Source organism: Stegostoma tigrinum, chromosome 15 (genome assembly GCF_030684315.1).
Source record: "Stegostoma tigrinum isolate sSteTig4 chromosome 15, sSteTig4.hap1, whole genome shotgun sequence".
Taxonomy (NCBI): domain Eukaryota; kingdom Metazoa; phylum Chordata; class Chondrichthyes; order Orectolobiformes; family Stegostomatidae; genus Stegostoma; species Stegostoma tigrinum.
Window position 1 is genome coordinate 67,913,865 of NC_081368.1, and position 26,505 is coordinate 67,940,369.

The window sequence follows — 26,505 nt, forward strand, 5'->3', positions numbered from 1 at the left end:
TGGCTATCAAACATGGTCTGCTTGCTGTAGAGGGATTTTCCTATTTGCATGGGGATAAGAATGTGTGGGTTGGTTTGAACATCTTGTGATGAGATGTCCGCACGTCTTTGCATCAGTGAAGAAGGCAGTGAGAGGGTGTCTGTGGCACTAGAGTGTATTGGGTGATACATTTGCCTGTTGGGAGAATGAGAATATGCATTGGTAGAGTGTTTGTGTGAATCTTTTGTAAGGGCTGTATGTATTGGGGGACTGTATGTCTGTTAATAATGCAGAAATGTTTCTTAAGGGAATATTTCTCTTCATCAGTGGGCAGTACGTACTTGTGCATGTATTTAGGGAGAACATGTTGAAAAGAAAATCAGTGTGAGTCAGAAATGTAAGTACATGTTTATTTGTTTGAAAGATTTGTATGCACAAGCTGTGTGTGCTTGTGTGGACTGGGGAAGCACATTGGATGAGGTTGTCTCCATGTTTGAGAAATGTATATGTATTGCATGATGTGTCTATTGGAGATTGTGTAGTGAATGATTTGCGGCTATGTTAGGGAGATGCTAAGCATTAGTGGTGAATATGTGTGCTTTAACATTGGTGTATTAGCAGGATCAAACGACAAGGAGATGCTCTATGTTGGTGGAGTGTACTGAGGAATGTATGGGTATTGGTGAGGTAGCTGTTTGCATTGGACAATATCTGTGTGTTCATAGTTGCATTGTGTTAGGGAATGGGTGTACATTAGTATTTTTTTAAAAGTTTTTTTTTAGGAGTGTGTGTGTGCATTGGTGAGTTGTATACGTATGTTGGGGAGTAGTGCCCACTTTAGCTGTGGAGTCAACTCATGTTTTCTGGTTTGGGGCCATTGTAGCCACTGGACTAAGTTAACCATGGTCATGTAACTAAACAGTTTGTAACTAAAAAGTGCTCAAAACAATGAAACCCACTATGCAAAGTCCAGTTCCAGTAGAGATGTTCTTTGGTCCTTGGTTATTCCAGCGTCATTGTACGGGCTATGGGTTTGCACGGAACTGATATCTCATTAGTAGATCAATCCTAACTCTGTACACCGAGCTCTGTTAGCATCAGCAACTTAGGATACATCCTTATTAAGGACTGGGGTTCGAGTGGGTATTATGGCTGAGCCAGCACAGTTGCTCTCCGGGATGTAGCTATATGGAGCATATTTGCCTACTATAAAGTAGCTAAGATTGCAATTGGATTTCTCATGGGCTGATCACGTTTGCAGAACAATGCACCTCACTTCTACAGAGGGAGAGACAGATGTTACACTCTATGAGGGTATTCTTCTTCTTGACCTTGTTGGTTGTCAATGCTTTCAGTCATAATGCCCACAAGCTTATAATCATAGCTTCTCAAAGAAGAGGTTTTAAACATATGGTAAACTGCCTGTTGCCCCACCCTGGGGGACATCAATTTCTAACAAGGAGATTCAATGTTCAACTGCCAGAATTCCCCAATGTGCTTACATTATATTTGGTGGAGTTGTCTGCAGGGCTGATATTCAATCATCCTCTTCACATTGTATGTCTCGCTTTTCCTTTTTAATCCAATCTTGAATATTCTTAGTTCTTCGGGCATATTGCTCCTCCATTTCACCCTGAGGGGACCATGTTGGGCTTATACCCTCCCCAGTACCTTTTTGAATGTCTCCCACTGTTCTGCTGTAGATTTACCATTCAGTAGCTGTTCCAAGACTATTTTGGATAGGTCATGCTTTATTTGAACTAGATCTGCTTTAACCCAATCTAAAACCCTTTTTTGCAGAACAGAGGTCTCACACATCAGAGAAATTTAAATGTCTTATCACTATACTTCGCAAATGATGATTTTGACTGTCTAGAGGTGTGGTAAACAGGTTCAAACATATTATTGACACATTCCATTGTAAATTCCTGCACGAGATTTCCTACTTTAAGGTTGTAGCATCCTACAGCCCATTTGGCCCATTGAGTCCACACTAATTAGAGTGGCATTCATTAAGATCCACCCCAATTCTATATCTCCCATGGCTAATCCACCTAGTTTGCACATTTCTGGACCTTATGAGAAATTTACATGGCCAATCCAACTAATCTTCACATCTTTCGACAGTGGGAGGAACCAGAACACCTAGAGGAAGCTCATGCAGACACAGGGAGATTGAGCCCATGGGTGGAATCGAAAAAAGGAAAGGCTACTAAAAAAACTCAATGAAAGCAATTTATCATGTACTATGAGGTAGCAGTGCTAACCACTGAGCCACCATACACATCATGGGACTTTGGGTTCTGCTAACAGGCAATGCAAATGACCGTTCACTCTCCTTAACGAGACTGTTTGGAGATTACAAATTCTTACACTGGAAATGCTTTTATCTAGTTTTTTTTTCAGTGGCTTTTCCTTTTTCTTCCCTCCACAGTAACACTGAACAGTGTTTCCAAGCAATTTTACAGGTTTTCTCACCTTTCTTGGTGCTTTTATTAACCTTAGTCCATCAGAATCTCCTTTACTTGACCTGCTTCATCAACTTGTCATAACAGCCTTGATTGTGAATGTTCTGTTCTCAAGATTTTCCTTTCATCTCCTATAGCAGATCGGTGAGAGAGCCGAGCTCAGGGGAGGGACTCTGCATCCATGCATAGATGAGATGTGGTGGGAGGGAGAGAAAGAAGAGAAACATAGTGAAATTATGCCAGTGACATTGGTGTTAATTTGTAAATATAACAGTTTTATAAATATATCAGTTTTGTAAATATATTTTCACTCGCCCTGTTATAATGCCTGCCATGTTCTTGTTGTACCCACAGAATCAATGTAAGTTCTAGAAAGATGTGGAGCAACCACCAAACAATATGATGCATTACAAACACTAAACCTTGGTTATTCTCTTTAGTTCCACTCTTGTGTTGACCTAATGGGAGAGATGGCTGATGCTGCAACACATTTCACAAGGGAAAGGCTTTAAACATGTCTGCCGTTCTCAAAGGAGTGCAGCAGTATTTAGGTCAGTGAGATAGCCAACTCCCACATTAACTTTTACTCATGATGTAAAGCTCTGTAGTGAACACGTACACTCATCGCAGCTCACTGCAGTCAGATAGGACCATGAGGCACAAGAAGAGACCAGTATAGTTTTGTTGTGACCTGAGGGGATGGTTATGATGATGGACAATTTCTCAAAGGAGTATTTTCAGAGTGGGTGGCAACTTGGTAGTCCTCGTGAGGATGTGACCTCACTGAAATTCCACAAAGACCAAATTACTGTCAAGATACAGCAGAATGGTCCAATGGAAGTGGTCTCTTTCACAGTGATTCTTACCAAAAAATTGGCAGCATGTATTTCTACAGTCTGAGAATTTCTTAGAGGGGATGTGGGCCAACTGTAGAAGGAGTAGACTTTTTCCTACCAACAGCAATCCTTGCCTAGGCCATGGAACTTGTAAAGGAGCTGGTAACTGTGAATGCTCCAGTAGGCATATGTGGTGGCAGCTCCCTGGAATTCTAGTACAGACCTCCAAAATCTAGCAATTATGACCATAGATTAGTTAGATATTATGGGAGTCGAAGCTTTTTCAGTTCACAAACATTGTTGAATAGTAATTAGGCATTCTGAAAGCATTGTTAGTACAATGGATGGTACTCCTCTGCCTCAGTCAGTGAGCAATGGCTGAGAATCCTAATGCCCTTGCTGCTCTTCTGGCAATGAGAAACAATACACAGAAAGGGCTCTGATGACTATTGTGTCAGGGGCATTCCAGGTGTACTTATTCTTCAAGGGTTATGAGAGGTCACAGAGGACACCAGTCACTCCATCAAATGAGATTCTGGCAAAGAGGTTAATGGCAGCTATAACTTTGAAGGCTCCTAGGATAGGATTGACACCCCAGTCCTTGACAGTACAAGTCTTTGTCCATCAGTTGGCATAGGTGTGATACAAAGGCCCAGAAATTTTCAACATCCTTTAGCATTGGATTGCAGTCATTTGCAGAGAACTGACCCAAAGACTGTAGAGGTTACACACGAGAACTCTGTGCCTCTTTGGAAGGTAATGTCCCACCCTTCTCACTTTGGAGACTGAGTAGCAGCCTCTTTTGGTAGTGCCTCCTGTACTTGCTGAGCCTGGACAAGCAATCTCCTACTCCTATTTCTTCTTAGATGGAGCACCAGGTGAAGAATGGCTGCATTAGCATCGGCCATTCTGTGCTATGTAGATGCAGATCTGTGCAAAAAAAGGTCAGACATATTGCCAAGTGTTAATAACGGGTCACCTGATGCCTTACATCCTTTGCATTGAAGTTGAATGGCGTGCTGAGACCGAGAGTACACTTGAGGCTGTGTGACAGAGTTACTGTACTGGGTTGATGAAGAATTCGCGGTAATGTATCTTTTATTCATGTAAGAGTGTCCTAACAACTGCTCCATTCATCCTGGGTGTGAGGCAGCTATCAGATTGCTCCTGTAAATGCTTCCATACTCTCCATTGTACCTCAGTTATTAAGTCATAGGAGGCTTACTGATGTTTGTCAGAATATGGTAACTGTAATATGGAAGATTCAAATCCTCAAGGCTATGTGTCTTTGCCACTTGAGAAGATGAAGCTGTGATGGTGAGTGACTTATTGAGCTGTTGTATTACAAAGTGGCAATCAGTGGGCACAATGTACTCTTAATGCATCTTTTGTGACTGTATGTATAAATGAGATTATTTGATGAATGTTGATTTCTTGTTGAACAGTGAATTGAAGGTAGATGGCTAAGGTTGCTTACTTAAATAATGATGAGTAGATTAACCCCTTAAAAGAGCTGCACTCTGGCCTTTTTGGCAAAAAAAGAGCAATTATTGGTCTCACTTCGGAAAGAGATTCATTCAAGTTCTGGAAGCTATTGCACAGATGATATTTGATCAAAATAGATGTTCTAACTTTGTGTTCGTGTAACTTGTAGGTTTCACCCAGTGATCAATGAATTTCTCCCATTTTTCATGCTCCCTTTCCTATTGCCACTCCCCTGTCATCAATGACTTTTCACTCCTTTTGCCTCTGGTAAGGCCCTTTTAGTAATTATAATGGTGCCCTGATTACCTCCAGAGTCCATAAATCTCAAGATTCCCATATACTTGATGGCCTTACATTCTTTTCTTATGGAGGCAGAGTGACTATGACTTACCTTGAACTGTCCTCTTCCGGACCATGCAGTCCCCTTCAGAAGAATACCATTTCTCACCGTACTATTTGCCATTGATGCCTATAACTGTGAACATTCCCAAGTATAATAAGGCCCAAACCCTAAGACATGAGCAGCATGTGACCTCAGCCACGCCATAGACTGACCTCTAAAAAGCCCTGAGAAGATATGTGACTCAACAGATGTGCACCCCAATACCTGGACTGTGTTGGCAACCCCTTTCTGACTGACTGTGTCCCAGCCCCCGGACTGATTTTGCAAAAACATCAAGAGTGCTAGTTGTCCATGTCCACAAATGCTGCCTTCACTATTTCAAATAACTTTTAAAAATTGAATAAATTAAAACCAAATTGAATTGACAGCTCCTAGCGGCATTGTAATGGAAGATTGAAATTTCAAAGGAAGCTTATCAATTCAAATTAAAATATCATTTTGATGGAATGATGATGCACTCTAGCCTCTCACTGTACCCCCTAATCGCAGAAGTTCTGAAGCCTGCCAGCATACTCCATGTGGTCTCTCTCCAACGATAATGTGGACACAAATGTAACTTTGTGTAATGTTACTTCTAAGTTAACAATAATGCATATTGACAAGGAAGGTGGCGTTTTGATGCTAATATGTGGCCATTGCCCAGTTGTGTAAATGACGGGTCTCCAGGGAGACTACTACCATGAGTGAACCTGTTGCCACTGAAGCAATTCCAAGTAAAGTCAGGTGAAGGAAGATGGCTGGCACTGTTGTGAATTCATTCAGACTTAGTGTTGAGAGCTGACTCAGCAGATGCCCACTTTATATTCATTGATGAGCTTGTGATGTATGAGGCTTCACCTTTTGGGAGAAGTTAGTCAGGAACGGGTAAGTTAAGAGGGTGAGTAACTCAGAATGTACAAAAGTGTGCAAATAGGCTTCTCACGATCAGATGGTGGAAATTTGGTCTTGCGATCTAAAAGGAGATCAATGAATTGCGACAGTTGTTTTAAGCAGAGAGAATGTGGCTTTTGGGCTGTCACTCAATTAAGTCCTTACCCTTGGTATTATTTCTGCCAACCCAAACAGGAGGCAATCATACAAAAGGGGGTTGTTTGTTCCATTATGTTTGTGCCAATGTTTTGTTGCAGCAATCCTAAATTAATTCCAAATCCCCTCATTTTGATTCCTCTGCTTCAATATTTAGCTTGGCATGACATTTGCAGTGTGCCAGCACTATAATTAACTGAATCTGAATATGTATAAGCAGAATTGGCCACAGCGTAAATATTGTCTTTTTCTTCTACGTTAAGCTTTTTAAGCCTCGGAAATTGTGGAAGTTCACCTTCAAACTTCACATCAATTTTCATTCATTATCTTATAGGCCCATGCTTAACTTTTGGATATCCCATTCAACCTAATTCTGCCAATAGGTTTGGGTGCCCTGCAAGTTGTGCAGGAATGTCCATGTTTGTCTTTCTGAATCAAAAGGCATTATTTCCAGAATGAGTCAGAAGAAATAATTCAGTCTGAGCCAAAATGAGTGAGACAGAATTAATCAGCCTAAGTGCAACCAACTATTGCTTCAAAGCTACCATAATTTTAAAAGCGCTAATCAGCCAGTAAGATTGCTAAAATTAATAGCAGAGGGCAGTTGATGGATGTGGATTTTCTTTAATTAGGTTTACGTAGATTTTCAGAAGGCTTTTGATAAAATCCCCCACAGGAGCTCATTAGAAAAATTAAAGCACGTGGTACAGGAAGTAATGTATTGGCATAGATTAACAACAGAAAATAGAGAGTAGGAATGAATGAGTCTTTTTCATGAGAGCTGACAGTGGGGAATAACAAGGGTCAGTAATTGGGCTGCTCACAATATATTTCATTGATTTGGAGGTTGGGACCAAATGTAAAACTTCCAAGTTTGCAGATGATACAAAGCTAAGTAAGTATGTGTGCTGTGAGGAAGACAGAAAGTGGCTGCAGAAGGACTTTGGCAAGTCTAGTGAAAAGGCAAGAACGTGGCAGTTGGATTATAACTTGGAAAAAATACAAGGTTATCCATTTTGGTAGGAGAAACAGATGTATGGAGTACTTCTTAGAAATGAATAAAAAGTACAGATGTACAAAGGGACTTGGGTGACCTTGTTGATGAGTCACTGAAGGCTAAATTACAGGTACGTCAAGCTCCTAGGAAGGCTAATAGTATGTTAGCATTTACTGTAAGAGACTTTGAGCGCAGGATTGGTGAATCATAGAATTAAACTATACCAAAGAGGCCCTTCAGTCCATCAATTCCCGACTGCCAAAGTTTCACTTAATCAACACTAGTCAGATCTGCAGCAGCAGGCCCAAGCCTTGGATGTTATGACATTCAAGATGTTCATCCAAGTATTTCTAAAGGCTGTGGTAACTGTGATTCTGCTTCTCCTACTCTTTCAAGATTGTGAGTATGATATTTTCAACACGCTCTGACTAAAAAAAAAATGTCTTTAACTTCTGACAATTATTTTAAGCCTTTACCCACAGTTACTGACCTCTGTGAGAAACAAGATCTCTCATTATCTTATGTACCCTAATTAACCTTCCCTCAGTCTCCTCCGGTCAGCCTAAACAGTCTTACCTCAAAAGTAAAATTCCAGATTCCAGACAACATCCTCATAAATCTTCTGTGTATTCTCTTTTGGAATACACCAGGAGACTTTGTCCAACACTCATTAAAACCTCAGTCTCACTAACATTTGTAGTTCCATACACCAAGGAATTTAATCCTTAACTCAAAAGGGAATTGGATAAATATTTGATGGATAAAAAAGTGCAGGAGTATAGAGAAAGAGAAAACTAGTAAATTAAGTGGATTGCATTTAAAAGAGCTACTGCAGATTCAGTGGCTGAATATCATTTTTGTGAGTTTCACTTTATTATAATTTTATGATTCTGTTCTATATCATTTCCTAATGGCAGATAAGACCAAAGAGATGCAGCTCCAACATGTAACAGGACTGCAGGACTCCCCACGAACATACAGCCATTAACTATATACGTCTGGCAATGTGACTCTCTCATTTAAACTCAGAAGTATGTAGGTGCGGGAAGGGATTCCATTCTGTGACCGTTGGGAGCACAGTCTGCAAGAGAATACTTGCAATGCAGAGAGCTGCCACTATGTCTTTCTGAAGTCCATCCTCCTTGTCTTTGAATGCTGAAGCGATGTGGAGAGTTGGCTACAATATGACGAGAATACTATCTGATATCATTCACACCTCTCCTCCATGTGGCCACCTGAGCATTCGCAGAGTGAGACATACTAAATCTCACCACCTCACACAGAACAAGCAGACTGCTTCATCACGCACCCATCTGCAACTTCTTGTAAGATGAGGGGTATTTGAAGTTTCCCAAGCAAGTGTCCACTGCACACGCCACATGCATAGTTCTGTCTCGTGGTCAATTTGTAACATTTTCTCCCGCGATGACAGGAGTGGACCACCAGGCCTTTTAGCAACTTCCACCAGTACGGTGAAACTCGCATTTGACAATTTTGTTTGGAACGGCAGACGAGAGCTTGAAGATATCATGGCATTATCCTATTAAAATGGCAAAATTTATTTAGATACCAGCACACGAGTAGTTCATGTGATTGGAGATAACTGAATTGCAAGATTTTGTGTTTTCTGTAAAGGTAACTGCTTTCTTAATCAGATTGCATTGTGAGTTGTACAGCTGTAGATGGTTAACAATGTGCTGATGCCCAGTTCCATGAAGGATTTGTTTTCGATCAAACAAAATAGATGGCGAGAGATTTATTTTCCAGGTATCTTCATTATGAACATTCGGCTGAACCCCAATGAGAAATAATGGACTCAGCCCATTCGGGGCCTTTTTACTCATATGTAACGGGAAATTGTAACACTTTTGATTGACATACAGTACCTATACCCTTGTAATAACAATCTTTCTTTGAAGACAATCTATAATATCTGTGTTTCTTTATACAAGGTTAGGACATAAGAGCAGAGTAATAGTTTTTTTTTGTCTTGTCATTAATATTACAAATGATTGTGATTGACTGGCAATTTATAAGAAGGTGAGGGAGAGAGCATCAATGATTTTTCCTTTTTGTTCCTGACTGATGTCTGGATGATCTCTATAATGTATTAATCCTTAGAAGAGCCACAAACTACCTCTGCAGACCCAGCACCATCAGAATTTGAGGGCTGGGAGGTTGCAGTTTCAAATGGTCATGCCTGCAATGAGTGGTGTGGCAAACAGTATCCATACCCTACAGAAAAATATCACCAGAAACACGATTGGATGTGGGAACCCTGGAAATGAATCCTGTCCGTCACTTTAAAAGACCAACCGTCTTAGTGAATTCAGGCTGAAGTTAGCATTTCAGGTAGACCATTGTTGGTCAACGTTCCCACCACTTCCTGTTTCTAATATTCTAATCAATATTTCCCTACCAATTAATGTTATTAAAAGGTATAATTTAATTTGTTTAATTTTTTAATGGAATCCTGCTATGTGCACATTTGCTGTCAGAATTCCTAAATTCAAACAATGGCTGCACTTCAGGAATGCATCATCAGCTGTAAACTGATTTAAGACATGTGGACTGTGTGAAAGGCGCTATAAAAACACAAGTCCCTCCTTTCCAAGAATATTGCGCCCTTCTACAGTGACAACATGTCCTGTGCTTTTCTTTATTTTGTAATCAATAGGCTTCTTACTTTTTTTCCTCTCTTTTGCTAGTGCTGTTAATTACTCACACCCTGCCAGGATCTCTGACCAGGATCACCCTCTTTAAAATTCCAGTTTACTTCCACCTTACCTCTGTGACTACCTCCTCGGCCCAAACACCTCAGTGTTATTTATTCAGCAATTCTGGCCCTTTTTTTGCAGCACTCACTGCTTGCAGTCTACTCATAATGGCAGAAATTTCCAATTCTCACTTTCACTTTCTGGTATGTTCTTCCTAAACCTCTCACTGCTTGTTAGTGCTCTCCTTTCAAAACTGCCTTAAAACATGGGGCTTCAAGTCTAATTTCAGTCACAATACCCACAGCATTGCTTATTATCTCTGATTGCCTCTACAGAGTTGTTGGGGTGCTTTGCTATAATCAATTCATTACTCTGTTGAAAGCATCAGCCAAAGGGACAAAATGATAAGGAGCATGTGATTATTAGTGACAATTTCCTCCTAGTGGTACTGAAATTGGAGCTGACAGTCCAAGAACTTGGCTTTCACGTGTGTGGAATCTCCCAATTGTTATCATCCACTTGGGAAATTGCACTGATGTTCAATTCCCTCTAATCCCTGGGGTCACCGCAAATATTAATGATTTAATCAAAGGGTGCATTGTCTGTTTGAAACCAAGTTCACAGATGAACTCAGTAACAGGGAAGGGTTTCATAAGATAAGTATCCAACTCATCTGTGCTCATTGCTACCAGATCTAAGGTCTGCACCTGGGATCCTGGAAGTGCTATGCCTACAAACTTGATAGTTTTCAAATCCTTGCCTCATTCCAAGGACCAAGTACCCTAACAGGTTGGCAGTAGTGAGACATGGTCCACTATGCAAAGAGATAACAAGGTTTAGAGCTAGATGAACACAGCAGGCCAAGAAGCATCAGAGGAGCAGGAAGGCTGATGTTTCAGGCCTAGACCCTTTTTCAGAAATAGAGGGGAAGGAGGTTCTGAAATAAATAGGGAGAGAGTTCTACTGAGGTTTTTCTAGAGGGAGGAGAGTAACTTCTTCAGGGTAGGCATCCTTAGAAGAAGCTTCACAGTGGGGTTAAAATTGTTTCAGAGATAGTAGGAAATGCAGATGCTGGAGAATCTGAGATAATAAGGTGTAGAGCTCGATGAATGCAGCAGATCAAGCAGCATCAGAGGAGCAGTAAGGCTGATGTTTCGGGCCTAGACCCTTCTTCAGAAACGGGGGAGGGGAAGGGGTTTCTGAAATAACTACAGAGAGAGATCCACTGATGTTTTTTTTCTGGAGGGAGGAGGGTAACTTCTTCAGGGTAGGCATCCTTTGAAGAGGGTTTGAAGTGGGGTTGAAATTGTTCCAGAGATAGTAGGAACTGTACTTGCTGGAGAATCTGATATAACAAGGTGTAGAGTTTGTTGAACACAGCAGGTCAAACAGCATCAGAGGAGCAGAAAAGCTGATGTTTTGGGCCTAGACCCTTCTTCAGAAATAGGGGAGGGGAAGGAGGTTCTCTCTCCTTATTTATGTCAGAACCCCCTTCCCCAACACTATGTAAAGCTTTGACTGAATACTCTTTTACAGCGCATACTGACTGATGCAGAATGCAGATACAATACATTCCACTTTTTGTCCTGGATCACTGTGGAGCAGGTGATAGGCCCCCTCAAAGAAAGAAAAGGAAAGGACAAGCTCTGGATGAGGACTCCTACTCCGCCACCATCTTGGATCTGAATATCATTACGACCATCCTGTCACCTGTCAGGATTTTCAGTTATTTTGTCGAAGGTACAATTTATGCAGGATTAGGCTAATCAAGTCACAAAATGTTAATGGTAAAATATAGAGATTGGTTAGTATTTAGACTAAGGGAGATTAGATTTTGACAAACCAAATAAGGAACAACAATTGCAACAGCTAGACATCATAGAAATTGATTAAAACTATGCAAGCCTATGGGGCAGCATGGTAGATCAGTGGTTAGCTCAGCTGCTCACAGCACTAAGGACCCAGGTTCAATTCCAGCCTCAGGCAACTGTCTGTGCAGAGTTTGCACGTTCTCCCCATGTCTGCATGGGTTTCTTCTCACAGTCCAAAGATGTGCAGGCTAGATGGATCAGCCATGCTAAATTGCCCATAGTGTTCAGGGGTGTGTGGGTTATAGGGGGATGGGGATGGATCTGGGTGGGATGCTTCAAGGGGCAGTGTGGACTTGTTGGGCCAAAGGGCTTGTTTCCACACTGTAGAGAATTTAATCTATTCAACATTCATATATGGTATTTGGAAGGGCTTCAATCGTGTAAAATGCAACAAGAGAATAAATGGTTAATTTTTAGAAGGGCACATCAGTCCTTGGGCATGACGAGCTGGGAATAATTCAGATGCCAAGGCTTTCATCTCTTGTCAGACTAACAAAGGAAGTTCATAAACAGAAAAGGATTCTGCAGAGGTTTCTCATGTGAAAAAGGGTGAAGCTTTTTAAACTATTTATCCTTGGGACATACTTAGGCACCTATTTTGCAACCCTAATTGCCCTGGATGACAAGCTACCTTTTGAAATGCTCAGATTAAAGCAACATATTGTTTTCGGCTGCTGGAGACTTGTCATAAAAGCGGAAAATGCTGAAGAAACTCAATAGGTTTGGCAGCATCAGTGGAGTGAGAAAGTGAGTTAATGTTTCAAGTCCAATGAATTGAAATGCTTCTGAGGGAGTGTCATAGGACTCAAAACGTTAGCGCTACTTCTCTCTCCACCGATGCTGCTAGACCTGCTGAGTTTGTCCAGCATTTTATATTGTTCTGTTCCAAAATGCTACAGTCCAACTGGTGTAGGGGCACCCACAATGCTGTTAGCAAGTTATGAGATTTTGTTTTGGCAACAGTGGAAGAAGTGCAATATAGTTCCAAGTCAAGATGAAATGTGGAAGGAATCTTTCAGGTGATAGTGTTCTCTGATGGTTGTTGCTCTTGTCTAGATAACAGGATTTGCATGTTTGCAAGGTGTGCTGTTCAAGGAGGTTTGGTAAGTTGCTAAAATCAAGTGCTGATGAGTTTCAGAGAAATTATTAAACAGAAAAATACATTTCTCCAATGTTCAGACATGATTTGGCATGTTTCCATATTTTCTCTGTTACAAGGAACATTAAAAATTAAGTGCAAGTTGACTGTAAACTGTATTCTAACCGTGCACCATCATTAAACTTAACTCATTCAAATGCTGCTGCATGAATTCTAACTTGCTGTAAGTCACATTTCCTCATAGCAATCTTGGGAAGAAGCACAGAGTGCTGTATCAACAGATATAGCTGTTTGTTTTCACATACCGAAGGGGTGGGGGGAAGGGGAGGATCAATTTATCTTTGGACAACTGCGTAAAATATTTAATATTGAATCAGTCACCTCTTATACACTATGTCAGGTTTATGTTTACCACTGAAATTGTTTGTAGGAAGGAAAATTGAGGTTTGAAAGCCAATGCAGTAGCAGCCATTTCTCCCAAAGTAAAACACATTGCCATATTATGTCAAATAAATCATCTTGCTGGCTGATGATTGATTTTTGTCCCAGCCTTACATTAAGCAGAAGACAATTGAAATTCCACATGTCGCAGTGTGAATACTGGCTGAGTGGACACCATTGTCAGCATGGATCAGTTTGGGCCAAAGAGCCTGTTTCCATGCTGTATTACTCTATGGCTCTATGAATGATAACGTGAAACCAGATATCAAAGGATTTTCAACATTGTGATTCCTTGGTTACACTGCCATGTGATTAGATTGTGAGCATGAAAGACTAACTGTGATTGTAAACAAAATGCAACTGGATTAGGGTCAGGATGATGAATCCAAGGTTGGTGCATGTGGAGGCACATATAAAATTTACTTCTACTGTCCTTCTTTTAGTTCTTAATTAAGCCAAAAAGTGTTTTATTTTTCTTTCGTTTTTTTTCATTTATCTGCAGCATTGTCTTTGCCCACATTATGCCCTTTTGCCCGCATTGTGTCCTTACCTTTACTTTGAGCAGCTTTTCCCATGAAGGTTTCTCCCTGCAATAAGATCTCAGAACTGACAACGAGACTCTTAAGACTACTAAGAATCACGGTAGCACATTCTATGTCAAACACTCACAAGGATCAAAGACCCCATATCCCACAACATGCAGAACCAATGCAGTTTACAAAATATAATGCAACAACTGCTACAAACATTACACTGGACAGACAGAAATGAAACTAGCTGTGAGGATACGTGAACATCCCCTAGCAGCAAAACAACACAACAAACTTTCCTTAATATTAGTACACTCAGGCAATGAAGGCCATCTATTTAACTGGGACAACGTAAGTATAGTAGCCCAAACCAAACATTGACATGCACGGGAATTCCTACAGGCATGGTTCTTAACCCATAATGCAATCAACAAACATAGAATCGGACCTCATATATAAACCCATATGGAACATCTTTGGTCCGCCTCTCCCTCTCTCCCTATATATTTCAGAACCCTCTCCCCATCCCCCTCTCTGATGAAGGGTCTAGGCCCGAAACATCAGCTTTTGTGCTCCTGAGATGCTGCTTGGCCTGCTGTGTTCATCCAGCTACACACTTTGTTTTCTTGGATTCTCCAGCATCTGCAGTTCCCATAACCTCAGAACAGAACTGGAAGTGACACCAACTCACCATAATGGACAGGACAGTATAAATTCCAAGTGGAGTAGAACAAAATCACTTCATCAGAGGCCTTTTTGATGATGTTACCAAGCATGGTGATGAAACATCTGAACGAAAACAAGCCAGCTCGGCGAGCAAGTCAACACCCTCAGGAAGAATCAGTTGCTAGTTACTCTGCAAAAACTCTTTCAGTTACTTGCTCTAAATTGTCACATTTTAGAATGATATTAGATCAGCACATTCGATATCATTAGTTACTTCAGCTAACGTTTAAACTTTTGGCATGGGTGATCCTGAAGTTTGCTATTGTGTGACACTTCGAGAATTACCATCAGTTGTAATGTATGAAAACTCTGCAGGGCATACAAGTAGTGAAAAACATATGGGAAAACATTGTGAAAGTAGTAAAGCTTAAAGCAGAGCTTCCACATTAAACTAGACAAAGCATTTATCTGAAGGGTAATCAGGCTGAAAGGATCTCACTAGCTCAGACAATGAGAAGTAACACAGTGGGGCAGCACAGTACCTCAGTGGTTAGCACTGCTACCTCACAGTGCCAGGGACCCAGATTCAATTCCATCCCCAGGTTACTATCTGCATGGAGTTTGCACATTCTCTGTGTGTTTCCTGCTAAAGATGTGCAAGTTAGGTGGATTGGCCATACTAAATTGCCCGTTGGGATGTGCAGACTAGGTGGGTTAGCCGTGATTTACACGGATAGGATTGGGGGTTGAATCTGGGTGGGATGCTGTTTGAGGCACGGTGGGATTTGATGGGCCAAATGGCCTGCTTCCACACTGTAAGAATTCTACATGGATTGAGCAATAAAATATTAGCCCAAAAGAGATAGCATATTTTGATTCAAAGGGCAGCACAGTTTGATGCTGAGTAGAGGAGCCAAAGAATCCAGATATTGTGGTCAGTGGCTCAGTGATGATGATTACTGCTGAACACAAGTAAATTTCTGCATGTATTTGGCCCCCTCCCAGTGACTTTGAGTGAAAACTCACACCAACCCTTGTTGTGTAGAAATGACCAACAGCACAAGGTAAAGCATGGGTAAAAACAGATCTGAGCAAGCTTTATAGTCACTGCAATAAAAAGGCATTAGGCATGTCCTAATGCGAAAGTGAGCAACATTTTTACAAAATTAAAAATGTACACACATTTTTCAAATTTTAAACATTTTAATGCATGCACTGACTTGATCAGTTAAAACGAATTAAAAGTGATATTTAAGAAGTCTAATAGATTGAGTTTCAATAGATTTTACTTTTTAATGATACTTATGTGATGTTTGAAAAGTTACATGGTTAAAAAAATGTTGCAAATTTGCTTTTAAAGTGGTATGAACCTCAAAATTAGGTATAAACAAATTTAGGAGAAGCTCTATACATCTGTAGATGCAAGTGCATTTTAAAAAAAATTTGCTCAATCTTTCGAAGCAATTGGTTCAAAGATGTTATTACATTCCTCCAGACCTGGTAGAACTTGAATCTAGGTCTCCCAGTCTCGGGGTACAGACACTAACTCTGCACCACAAGAGGGAAAGGCGTTTTTACGCATTGCTGGAACAGGTAGGGCTTGATCCTTGGGCTCCTGGTTTAGATGTAGGGACATTACTGCCACACCACAAGAGCCCTCTACAAGTGTAAAATCTAAAGTGCAAATGATTTATAATTTGTGGGAAGTTGGTCTTTATTTGAGCTGGCGCACTGTATGCAACACAATGTAGCAAGCCTCCCCTAGAAACTGTACCGAGTTGGCCCACTATCTCTCAGACTAAAGAGTTGGACTGCTTGCTCCGGATCTCATTTGGAGGTCTGTTCAAATGCAGTAGCAGCAAATGCTGAATGAGTCTCTTTGTAGCCTCTTGTAAATGCTCTTAGACTTTCATTTCCATGCTACATTCCAGCATGAAAACTTCAGCAATCAGTATCGCGTTAAATGGGGAGTGTATATGCTGCTCCAGAAATTCAGACAATATTTATTGCATTTGTGCATTGCATCTTCTCCCATTAATAAAATTTGACACAGTTAGTACTAGCATTCATGTTCAGTGCTGGTCAATAAATTACAAAATTCAATTAGCAGCTTAGCAAGTAAATTCTAAAATTCTGGTTGTTTTTGGCAGTAGCACAACTCTATCATTGCAGTTTCAAAGGGTAATCACAAGGAATGCTGGATATACCAAGCAGGCCAGGCAGCATCTGTAGATATAATAAAAGGAACGGGTGGCATGGTGGCTCAGTGGTTAGCACTGCAGCCTCACAGCGCCAGGGACCCGGGTTCGATTCCAGCCTCAGGCGACTGTCCGTGTGGAGTTTGCACATTCTGCCCGTGTCTGCGTGGGTTTTCTCCGGGTGCTCCGGTTTCCTCTCACAGTCCAAAGATGTGCAGGCTAGATGGATTGGCCATGCTAAATTGTCTGTAGTGTTCAGGGGTGTGTGGGTTATAGGGGAATGTGTCTGGGTGGGATGTTTCAAGGGGTCGTGTGGACTTGTTGGGCCAAAGGGCCTGTTTCCACACTGTAGGGAATCTAAAAAAAACAAACAAAGCTTTTCATTGGTGACTCACAGCTCCTTAAAAGTCTTGCAATGCAGTGGACAGAATTCAGTAATATCCTTTCCAATAGAAGGTTTTCACATTGATGTAAAATAGTTGATCTGCTGAGTACTTTTACAGCATTTTTGGCAATTTTTTTCAGACTTCCAACTAAATTCTGTTTCTCGATTATATTTAAATTGTGTGAGCTGCTACAGTTGATTCATGTTAATGTTTAGCTATTTGATGCAGCCAGTCCAGAGAAACCTGAAGGGTGTTATATTAAACCAGTGTATATGATAATGTACCAGAGCAGTTGTGGTTAAATGGACAGCGACAGAAGGCAGAGGATAGAACATAGAACACAGAACGTTACAGCACAGTACAGGCCCTTCAGCCTTCGATGTTGTGACAGCCTGTCATAGCAATCTGAAGCCCATCTAACCTACACTATTCTAAGGATGGTAAGAAGCAATTCATTTTTGGGTCAGATTGGAAGGATACAATGGTTCTCTCCAGGAATTCATTGCCACAGAAGGCTGTGGAGGCTAGGTCATTGAGTAAATTTGAGATGGAGACAGGTAGGTACTTGACTGTCAAGGGAATCAAGGGTTACGGGGAGGAAGTGGGAGAATGGGGTTGAAAAACTTATCAGCCATGATTGAATGGCAGAGCAGACTCTATGGGCTGAATGGGCTAAGTTCTACACGCATGTCTTATGGTCTTGTTTGCTTATGGAGTTGGTATGAGCAGCTGTACTATTTTTGTTAAAAGTTAATTCTGTAGACTTGAGTACACCATTTGAAATAACAGGATTGGAAATGGTGTAAATAATGCCAAGAGTTACAGATTTTAGAAACTTGAAATTAAGTGAATGTCTACACATACAATTTGATACAGAGAAGGATGCAAGGATCCATCTGAGAAGGAAAACAACGAGACGATTAAAATAAGCTAAATGGTGAAGTTTTCGAGGGTCATAGGAACCTCCATAAATACAATTCAAGCAAAAGCCAAATATAACAGATACGTGAAATCTGAAATAAGCACAGACAATGCTGGAGAAACTCAACAGGGCTGGGAGCATCAGTGGAGAGAGAAACAGTGTTAATGTTTCGAGTCTGGTATGATTTGAACAGTCCGAAGAACCACCGGTTCCATTTCATTCTTTGACTCATTCAACGTCTTAACAAGAAACTTTTTTTCCCTCCTTTTAGGTGTTAAGGAATGTGAGTTCCAAAACTTAAGGGTACTGATGCTCCTCTAGGTTTTTCTTCCTCTCGCCTTCGCTCTGACTCCATCTCCTCAACTAATCCTACCTCTTTCTGTGTTTTCATCAGCTCTAACAGGGAATCATAGTGGACACAAAACAGATGTTCCCAAACCTGCTGAGTTTCTCTAGAATTATCTGTGTTTGTGCCAATATTACAATCAGGGTTCTGTGTTTTTTTGACAGATAAGGACTGGAAACCAGACCAGGGCATTTTAATAAAATATTGACTAAAGAAAGCAAGGGACATTTCCCAAAATAGGACATGAATAAGGAAGTCCTGATATGTGACAGCTACTCTTATTGCTGAGAATGTAACAGCCCCATTCCGATGATTTGTTTTTATTCTTTAACAAGTTGAGGGCATCACTGGCTAGATCAGCGTTTATTGCCCATGAGGGCCAGTTAAGAGTCAATCACATTGCTGTGAGTCTGGAGTCCCATGTAGACCAGACCAGGTAAGGATGGCTGTTTTTCCTCCCTAAAGGGCGGTAGTGAACCAAATGGAGTTTTCTCCAACAATTGATTTTCAGTCACCATTAGACTCCTAATTCCAGAATCTTTGTTCGATTCAAATTCCATCATCTGTTTTGGCGGGATTTGAACCCAAGTCCTCAGAAAATTACATGGATCTCTGGATAAACAGTCCAACATTAATACCACAAGGCCATCACCTGCCCCTTTTGAAGGATTAAATTTTTGACAGAGTAAATTTTTTATAGACTAAATAAAGATAAACTATTTCCACTTGCAGAAGGGTGTGTAATGGGATGACACGGATTTGAATTGATTTTTGAATCAGAGCAAAGATGAGTTGAATCATTTTATGCAATGAATTGTTATGATCTGAAATCTATTGACTGAACAAGGCTGGGGAAGTGGATTGAATGGCAATTTTAAAAAGGAAACTGCTGAAAAGAACAGGTTTTCTAGGCTTTGAGCAGATAGTTGCAAAGTAGACTAATTGAATTAGTTTTCCCAGCACAAATATGATGGGATCAAATGGCGTACCCTTGACCTGCACAACTGAATGATCTTAGAATAAATCATAGAATTTGAATAAATGCAACATATTGTTCTTTATGGAATATTGTTAGGTGCATGACACTGCTCATTATAAGAACTTCCATGGTGACAAACCATCTAGGAGGAAAACCACTTGCTGAATCATACCCATTGCTTTACGGCAAGTTTAATGAAATCTTTGTGGTTTCATGCTTAACCAACGAAAGATGTTCTGATTACGGTCGAGGATCTGTTGACTGGAATTACATGTTCGAGAGATTCGAGGTGTCAACCGTGACTCAGCAGATGGTATTTTCTGCTTAGCCAGATGCTGATGGGCTTAGACTCCCACTCAAGAGACAAATGCACAAAATCTGTGTCGATGCTTCAGTACACTGTCGGGTGTGATCTCCTGGAGTAAAACATTAAATGGAGGCCTGTCTTCCCTCTCAGGGCAGTGCAATGGCACTGTTTTTGAAGAGGAACAAAGAAGTTTTCTCTGGTCACAAGACCAACATATATACCTGAATCAATGTCACTAAAACAGTTTGTCCAGCAACAACACTCTTCCTGTGTAAGGATCCTCACTGCGTGCAAATCGGTCAATCTAATTTGTACGTTACAACAGTGACTATGCTAAAAAGTACTTCAGTAGTAGTAGTAAAGTACATGGAAATTGTTGGGTTCAGTAGTTTGTTGTGTATTCATATTTCAGGGTGACACAGCTATGATAAGCTGCAAGTTTTACATGTCCAAAGTTGTTCAATATCTGGTCCATGTTTCCAACTCTAACTTGCAATACCTTCATCGACTTTATTTACTTTTCTCTGAATCGACACTCGGCCTTTACTCAAGCACAGTGAGTATCAAAAATAATCAGATGCATGTGATGAAACATTGAACAATTGAACGTGACAGGAATGACCTGATTTTATGAACTATATAGAAATGCAGGTCCTTCCTTTCTAAGGTGATATGTACCAGCAAGAAGGGAGCAGACAGCTAAAGAAACAGGGAAGAAAGTGGAAAGGGAAGCCTTTGCATTGTGATGTGGTATCTTTCTCCTAGTATTCGCAGTAGCACAAATTTTGATACCTAACATACAGAAGGAAAGTAATTGACATTTTCAATCAAAAAATAGCTGTCATATGAATGTTCAGGTCCTGTGTCAACAGTCAAAAATTCTGTGACCAGTACATGAAAGGTTAATTCTGCCCTTGCACTTTTTGCTGTAATTTATGCACATGTCACGATCTGGCATCAACAGACATTTCGTTTCCAACTTTCAATTGCCAGGCAGCAGGCAAGTCTTTCTGTTTTTCTATGCTTGTTTTAAATGAATGCACTTTCAGATTGTTTTCTATTGCCTGTGTCCTTGATGTTCCCATAGTCAGCTTTTGTGAGAGGAAGCTGCCTTGGCCATGGCCTTCAATTATTTGATTGTAAATTTTGTGCCAAGGTCTCATTTTGCCCAATCTGTGGGCTACACTCAGGCTTCACAGTAATAAATCCTGAAGGCTGATGGCATTTTTTTTGCACAATGAGTAATCAATGGTCCTTGATAAAGACCAAGTGGCAATTCAATTTGTTGCTGTACTCAACTGAGATCATTTGTGAATTGTTACACTGATCAATATAAATAAGGTCAATCAATGTAAGCTGTAGTTTTATTACAATTAGTCCGAGCCTAAGTCAAGGTTTGGGCATGTTTGAAGAGTGAATGACATGCACTGTGGGTGAACTTTGTAGTATGCTTTTTCTATTCTTAAACAAGTGATTTTATTTTAAGGGTTGTATGCTTTAATATTTAGCGGACGGTTTCTCGCACCTGTAAGCCATGCTACTTTCAAGAAATACATGTAATCCAATGACCTGATCAATCTCTCTAAAGTGCTCCTGCCAGTGATAACATGGAATTTCAAAGTTTCCCTGCTGCAGCTGCCATCTCAAAAAGACCATGAAGAATTCACACATGAATTGAGACTGCTTGAACAGGAGGAATGTATTGTAACATTGTTAGAAGCTGCTTCACACATTCTGAGAACAAGGCAATGAGCAACAGCTAACATCAGGCAACATCAAAAAATGCAAAAGAGAATCACTTCACAACTAGTGACCCAGAGCCCAACTTCAGGCACTGGATTAAAATAGTTGGTGTTATCAATGACGCTAGGATGATTTGGTAAAAGAAAATGTGATGGTAAAACTGTGTTAATTAGAAATAAACTGCATATGGGGTAGAAATTCTTAATGTAGGAGCCTCCCTTCTTCTTGCATTTTTAAAACTTGTTAAACAATAAGGCTGCCAATGCCTGCCCATATCAAAAGTATTATGAGCTCTCACCAAACTTAATTAAACTCAATTGATCCTCAATGGTTCATGCACATTAAGGCTGTCAATTCCAGTGCACATCCAACCCATGGAGTATAGGGGTGAGGCCAGGGCTGAGGGAAGGTAATGAGCCGGCCACCATATATATGATCCGCCTCCATCGAAAACAAACCCAGCAGGGATTGGTAATATTGTTTGTCATTCTAACTTTGACGTTGTACTACCGCGTGTAGTAAATTAATGAATTGCCTGCTATTGGAAATATCTAATTCATTACTCGGTTATGGAATCACATTATTAATTACTTACCATTGGAAGTAATGAAATGAACATTACCATTAAATCAGTGTAATTCCTAAAAATGAACTGTGATGACAAGTGCATTACATTTTTCTGCAATGCATAACCTGGAATCTTATGCTTGGCTAGGATTGCCACAGTTACCAGTAAAAATGCCCTGAGCAAGCCCACCCCTTTCTCTAGCTTTCTCTACAATCATTAGTGACAGTTGGAGGGCAATTCAGCTCTGGACGAGGGGTTTCATACGGAGGTCATTCACCACCGCGCCTTGGCAGTGGCTGCCCCAAACTTCAGCGCGTCCCTCAGCACGTAGTCCTGGACCTTGGAGTGCGCCAGTCTGCAACACTCGGTCGGGGTCAGTTCTTTCAGCTGGCAGACCAGCAAGTTGCGGGCAGACCAAGGAGCGTCTTTCACCGCATTGATGGTCCCCCAGGCACAGTTGATGTTGGTCACGGTGTGCGTCCCGGGAAATAGCCCGTAGAGCATGGAGTCCCGTGTCAAGGAGCTGCTCAGGACAAACCTCGACAAATACCTCTGCATCCCCCTCCAGACCTCCTGCGCATAGGCACACTCCAGAAGGAGGTGATAGACAGTCTCGTCCCCGCCGCAGCCGCCTCGAGGGCAGCGTGCGGTGGCGCAGAGATTCCGGGCATGCATAAAGGATCTCACTGGCAGAGCCTCTCTCACCAGCAGCCAAGCAATGTCCTTGTGCTTGTTTGAAAGTTCTGGCAATGGGGCATTCTGCCAAACGACTTTGGCAGTCTGTGTGGGGAACCACACAATGGGATCCACCCTCTCCTTTTCCCGAAGGGTCTCGAGGATACAATGTGCTGACCACTGCCTGACGGCCTTGTGGTCAAAGGTGTTTCCTTTCAAAAATTTCTCCACGAAAGACAGGTGGTACGGGACGGTCCAACTACTCGGAGTGTTCCGCGGCAACGAGGCCAGGCCCATCCTTTGCAACACCGTGGACAGGTAGAACCTCAGTAAGTAGTGACACTAGGTGTTGGCGTACTGAGGATCTACGCACAGCTTGATGCAGCCACACACAAAGGCAGCCATCAGGGCGAGGGTGGCATTTGGTACGTCCTTTCCCGCATTTTCCAGGTCTTTGTACATGGTTTCCCTGCGGACCCGGTCCATCCTCGACCCCCAAATGACGTGGAAGATGGCCTGGGTGACCGCAGCGGCGCAGGTCCAGGGAATCGGCCAGGCCTGCGCCACATACAACAGTACCGAAAGCCCCTCGCACCTGACAACCAGATTCTTACCCGCGATGGAGAGGGATCAGAGCGTCCACCTGCCCAGCTTCTGCTTCAGTTTGGTGATACACTTCTCCCAAGTCTTAGTGCACGCCCCAGCTCCACCGAACCAAACACCCAGCACCTTCAGGTAGTCTGTCCTGACGGTGAAGGGGATAAAGGAGCGGTCATCCCAGTTCCCGAAGAACATGGCCATGCTCTTATCCCTATTGACTTTGGCACCCGAGGCCAGTTCAAACTGGCCACAGATGTCAAACAGCCTACTCACCAACCGACAATCGGTGCAGAAGATGGCAGAGTCATCCATGTACAGGGAGGTCTTGACCTGAAGGCCTCCGCTGCCTGCGATAGTCACGCCCTTCAGGCTCACGTCCTTCCTGATGGATGCGACGAAGGGCTCAATACAGCACACGAACAAGGCAGGATAGAGCGGGCAGCCCTGCCTGACTCCAGATCTGACGGGAAAACTGTCCGATTCCCACCCGTCGATCGAGACTGCACGAACGATTTTGGTGTAGAGCAGCCGGATCCAATTGCGGATGCCGTCCGCAAACCTCAATTTGGAGAGGACGTCCCTCATGTAAGCATGAGAGACCCTATCGAAGGCCTTCTCCTGGTCCAGGCTGACGAGGCAGGTGTCCACCCTCCTGTCCTGCACATAGGCGATTGTATCCCTGATGAGCACGAGGCTCTCAGCGATCTTCCTGCCCAGCACAGAACAGGTTTGGTCAGGGTGAATCACCGGCTCCAGGACAGACCTGACCGGTTGGCTCTGACCTTGGCCAGGATTTTGTAGTCCATGTTCAATAATGAAATGGAACGCCAATTCTTAATTTCTTACCTCTCCCCCTTCTTCTTGTAAATGAGGGTGATGATGCCCTTCCTCATGGACTTCAACATTTCCCCTGCCCGAAGCGCACTATTATACACCTCCAGCAGGTCTTGGCTGACCAGGTCCCACAGAGCGGAAGACAGCTCGACCGGTAAGCCGTCGCTCCCGGGAGTCTTATTCCTCTCCAAGGACTTGAGGGCTCTGGTCAGCTCGTCCAGGGATGTCGGCCAATCCAGCCACTCCCTCGTGCCGTCATCTAAGACCTCCGTGATATACGACAGGAACGACTCGGAGGCCGTACTGCCCGTGGGCTTCGTGTCGTACAGTCCGGCATAGAAGGATCTGCTGATCCTCAAAATGTCAGGCCGGGACGACGTCACCAAGCCATCGTCCTCTTTCAGCCGTCGAAGCACAGAGCTCTCTTTGTGCACCTTCTGAAAGAAGAAATGTGAGCACGTCTCATCCTGCTCCACGGAGCGAACCCTGGACTGGAAGATTATCCTGGAGGCCCCAGCGGCAAAGAGCGAGGCTTGCTGGCCCCTCACCTCGCAAAGGTCCTCTGTGACATCAACCCCCATCGACTGCAGAAGGAGCAGGTTCTGCATCCTTTTCTGGAGTCGCGACAGCTTTCCCCGCCTCTCTCTCGCCTTCGGAACACCCTTGAGGACAAAGAACCTCTTGATGTTCTCCTTCACCGCCTCCCACCAGTCACCCGGAGAATCAAAGAGGGTTTTCACGGTTCTCCAACCAGCGTACTCCCTCTTAAGCTCCTCAACGTTCTCTCGGGTCAACAGAGTCGTGTTGAGCTTCCACGTCCCCTTGCCGGCCTGCTGGTTGTCCTGTAAGTGACATTCGGCCAGCAGGAGGCAGTGGTCAGAGAAGAACACCGGCTCAACGCCAGTGGACCTGACCGAGAATGCCCGTGACACAAACAAGAAGTCTATCCTTGAGCGGATAGACCCGTCTGGCCGCGACCAGGTGTATCTCCGCTGCGCTCCATCTGCAGGGGTGAAGATGTCGAGCAGCTTGGCGTCCTTCATCATGCCCATCAGGAATCTGGATGTGACGTCCAGTTGACTCCCCCCACCCGCTGTCCCCACGCCGGATCTCCCATCTGCATCGATGATGCAGTTGAAGTCTCCGCCTAGGATGACCGGCCTAGACGTAGCCAGCAGGGGTTGACGCCGCTGTAGGACGGCCAACCGCTCACTCCGTACCTCTGGGGCTTACACGATGATCAGCCTCAGGGGAGCGTTCCTGTAGGTGACATCAGCCACTAGGAGGCGCCCACCCACCACCTCCTGAACTTGAGAGATGGTGAAGTTGCGCCCCCGCAACAGAATGGCCAGGCCCGAGGAGCAACAGCCGTTACCCCCTGACCAGATCGAAGGCCCACTGGTCCAGGCGCCGGACCATTTCCCGTACCTGCTGAGGTGCGGTATCCCGCACTCCTGCGGAAATAGGAAGTCTGCCTAAACGTGGTCAGGTAGGCCAACGTGGACACACATCTTGCGGTGGACTTGACGCTGCACACATTAACGCTCGCAACTCGTACCCCCATTGTGGGCAGTGACCGCAGTACCCTCCCCAAGTCCATGGTCCAGCCCCTCCATTTGTCCCTTCATGCCCGTTGCCCAGGCTAACTGCTGGATGCTCTCCGGGCTCAGGAAACCATCCATGCTGCCTTCCGGGTGGCAGCCCCCCATCGGGGATACGGAAGCAGGAGAGTCCGGCTCTGGGTCAGGCTGGGGACACGCTGTTTCCTCCTTCCCGCCTGAAGGTCCCGGGGGGCCCTCCAGGGCCCCAGCAGCGCGTGGCTGGGTGTCGGAGGGAGCCTCAGGATGCCTCTCATCACCTGGAAGTGGGGTGCTGCTTTCCTTCTCCCTTGAGATCTTTAGCTTCTGCTTTGGACGGGCCTCCTCCGAATCTCTCTCGTCAGAGGAGCTCTTATAACCCCCCTGTAGCTGCCCCTTCCCGCCCGATGGTTGCGGTGCCTGGGCCCGCCGGTGCGCCTTCCTCCTCGCTTTCCGGACCGTCGTCCACTCCCCTGGGTCACCTATCGCCTCTTCCATCGACTCCGGGTTGTCGGGGGGGGAGCGAAGCCTGCAGGTGCGCTTTGCTGGCCTCGGGTCCGTCCTGCGGGGCTGGGCCCTCCTGCACGACCTGGCCCTCCTGCACATTAGCGGGGCCCTTGCAGGGCCCTGGTGCCTTCCTCTCCTCCGGGGGGGGCTTGCCCCGCATTGCCGCTGCCGGTGATCTGGGCGTAGGTGGTCCCCCGCTGCGGGCATGCCCTATAGAGGTGGCCCTTTCCCCACAAAGGTTGCAGCTTTTCTCTTGTGGGCAATCCTTTGCAAAGTGTCCCTCCTCCCTGCAGTTCCTGCAGATGGTGGCTTTGCAGTCGGCCGCCACGTGACCTGACCTACCAC